This window comes from Schistocerca serialis, chromosome 4, assembly GCF_023864345.2.
Source record: "Schistocerca serialis cubense isolate TAMUIC-IGC-003099 chromosome 4, iqSchSeri2.2, whole genome shotgun sequence".
Taxonomy (NCBI): Eukaryota; Metazoa; Arthropoda; class Insecta; order Orthoptera; family Acrididae; genus Schistocerca; species Schistocerca serialis.
The window spans coordinates 366,014,900-366,018,381 of record NC_064641.1 but is presented as its reverse complement, the minus strand read 5'-3'; the positions used below and the strand labels follow the sequence as shown (position 1 = coordinate 366,018,381).

The 3,482-nt window shown below is 48.6% G+C and overlaps 1 non-coding gene across 1 annotated transcript; it reads right to left on the bottom strand.

Moving 5' to 3' along the window:
• Positions 1-2,920: 2,920 nt before the first annotated feature.
• Positions 2,921-3,039, bottom strand: LOC126476702 (U5 spliceosomal RNA). Its single transcript, XR_007587176.1, has one exon. It is a non-coding gene; the product is annotated as a U5 spliceosomal RNA (small nuclear RNA).
• Between the last annotated feature and the right edge of the window lie 443 nt (positions 3,040-3,482).

Genomic DNA, 3,482 nt, shown 5'->3' with positions numbered 1-3,482 from the left:
ACCGCGTCTGGCATTCCGGTCTCCTCGCCTTTCCCATTAACTATGTCCGTCTGATCGGCTCCCTTCTCTCCCGCCGTCCTTCCTATGTCACCATCCATAACACCGATTCCTACACCTTTTTCCCCTCCGCCGGTGTGCCCCAAGGCTCCGTCCTCTCCCCCCTTCTGTACCTGTTGTACACGGCGGACATGCCGCCGCCGTCACCCCCCACCCACCTTCTCCAGTTTGCCGATGACACCGCCTTCCTTGCCCTTGCCCCCACCCTACACCGCTCCCAATGCCTTCTCCAATCCCATCTTGACCGGTTCACCGCTTGGTGCAACCAGTGGTTGCTCAAGGTCAATCCTTCCAAAACCCAGGCGATCATTGTAGGCAAAACCACCCCTTCCTTCCGCCTCCTTAATTTCTATCTCACCGTCTATGGCCATCCCATCGCCCTCACTCCCACCCTTAAGTACCTTGGCGTCACCCTCGACCGTCGCCTCTCCTGGACTCCCCATCTCCAGACAATCCAAGCCTAGGCACGTTCCCGCCTCCGTCTCCTCAAGCTCCTTTCCGGCCGTACGTGGGGTCTGGACCCCTCCACCATCCTCCACACCTATAAATCCCTCATCCGCCCTATCCTTTGTTATGCCCATCCAGCATGGATCTCCGCTAACCCTACCTTTTATAAATCCCTCCAAATCCTTGAACGCCATGCTCTCCGCCTCGCCTATCGCATCCGTCTCCCCTCCCCCACGCGGATCCTCTACGATCTCATCCCCTTCCCCCACCTCCTCCTTTTCCTTGAAAGGATACGGATCCTGTACACCTCCCGCAAACTCGATCCTCTTCACCCGCTCGGCTCCCAGATCCTCCCCCACCCCCGCCCGCTGCCGCGCCTGTATTCGCACGTCCCACCCGGTCTCCATCTCTCCACCCTCCTTACCCTCTCCCAAGGTGGCTTCCGCCAGCTCCCCCTCCCTGATGATGCCCTCCTTCCCTCCATCTACCCCTCTTACCAACTTTAATTGTCCCGCCCTCCTCCTGTACTTACTCTACTGGACACCCTCCCTCCCTCCACTCCCTTTTCCCACCATCCTCTTTTTCTCCCCCCCTCTCCCCCGGGCCTCCACTCACCTGTCCCTCTACTCCTGCCCCCCTCTCCTAAGCCAATGGCATCCTTTTTCTCCCCTCTCCCTCACCTCACCCCTTTCCCCTCTTGGCAGGTCCCCGGACTCGCACACGTTACGTGGACATTCGCGCGCCGGACATCACCGCCCTCAGTGTTTTGTGTGTGTGCCGTCATGTTTAGTGTTCAGTGATCACCGTCCACTCCATCGTTCACCGGCACCATCGTCATCTTCGGTGTTTGTGCGTCGTCTCATCAGCTAGCAGTGTGGATTATCGACGAGTGTGAACGGCTCCGTGTTTGTCTCTATGTGTCTCCTGTTTTATTGCCCACCGTTCTGTGACTTACGTGTCTTCTCACTGTTTTTGCTCCTTGTAAATTCTATGGCTGAAGAGCAGCGTAGTGTGCTGCTGACAGCCTGCCTGTTGTACAGGTTTCAAAATAACAATAAAGTAAGGAAAATAAAAAAAAAAAAGATTTTATCATGCTTCACCATCGCTGCTACGTTACATACGTGTTTCAACAGTGGTTACCTTACATTTTCATACATACTCAAATAGCTACTTCTGTGCACTTCACACAATGTTCTCATCGTGTTCCACCAGAGAACACAGTTATCACTATGCATGGATTCTGGTAAAAGAGCATTAAAAAAACAAACAGCCTGATCAAAGTGATTATCTGCACATCCTCTGCCAATATCATGTCACTCTATACCCGAGGGAAACTAGAATGCAGGGAAAGGAGCTTTGTTGTGAGCACTGTGTTGGTATTTCATCATTTACTGACCAAAGTCTTCTCAAGCCAAGTATGCACCAGCTCTGTGTATGGCTGGGTCAATCAAGAGCCCCTATCAATTTTACTTAAAAGACAAGCAGCATCAACAACTCACAGGAGGCACTGAACATTTTTACCATTATCTGCACCACCTTCCACTGATTTACTGAAGAAGAAACTGCAAAGTCTGCCCAATTTTGTACACAAGTAATCTTGAAAACATTGGAGTCAACAGCAGATACATAGTTTCCAAGACTGTAGCTAGGAACAACCCTTCAATTTCAAGATTTATCTCTCACTGAGACACACCATACCCAAACTACACCTAGCAGGAAATTACTACTTACTTCATTTCTAGCTATTTATGTCATATTCAACAACTGTCTCTTTCTCACCTAAATCTTCTACACAACTGAGTACACTGTTATGAACAAACACATTATGGCAACAAGCCAGTGTCACTAATATCCACTCTATTGAAAACCATTTAAATACTCATCCTGCCCAACTAACCACCATCTTCGGCCCAAAGCTCACTCACATCATACCTACAAAAAACAAACTTCTGTGGTAAAATTAATTTTGGGTTTCAAAACATAATCTACTAATCACATACCAGTATTTCTTACAAAGCCTATCATTCATCATTCACTTCCAAATATCAGTTTATATGCTGTTGTGCAACTGCAGTGCAAGTAAACACTCTCAAATCATCTAGAACTGAGGTACGGAAAGGGTTCACCAAGTGTTTCCAGGTAGTCCTGTAGCTCTCTCTCTCTCTCTCTCTCTCTCTCCCTCTCTCTCTCTCTCTCTCTCTCTCTCTCTGTCTTTACACAATCGTCTAACACACTGCACGCCATTTCAGGGCAAATGTACTTGTTTCATTATACTACGACACGGCATATTACAATTTCAAATTTTAAAAAAAAACAAATATCTGCCTGATCCAACGTCATCCGCTACTCCACGCCCTTCATTCACACAACACAATCTACCTCTTGCTACTTACATTACGTTTTCACTTGTGATTATGGCTCAGCAATAGCCGAGCACTACGAAAAATACCTTATAGACTCATTTAATGTTCCCCTCCACGGAAATCTTTAGTAAAAGGCGAAAGATTTATTCGTTTTGAAGGGAAACCAGAGTGCCGATCAACGCTTTTTTTTTTCCTTTATTGTAATTTGCAGCACCTCATACAAGGCGGGCTGGCAGCAGCTTAATACGCCGCTCTTCAGCCGTATGGGGTACAATAATATGAGATAGATGACCCAGAAAATACAAAAAATGGCGGGCAAAGAAAGTAGTTACAAAAAAACAAAAAAACAAGAAGCCGTTCACGTTGGACGAAAAAACACTAACACTTGTTGACACGGCGCACAAAACACGGAGAGCTGCGACGGCACATGTGAACAGTGGAGTTGTAACTGCACGAAACACAAAACGAAGCACACACACTAGACACTGACGGTGATGATCTCCGGCGCGCGAATGTTCACCATGCGTGTGCGAGTCCGGGGACCTGCCAAGAGAGGAGGAGGAGGAAGGGGAGTGGGAGAGGGAGAGGAGAGAGTGGAGATGCCACGGGCAGGGG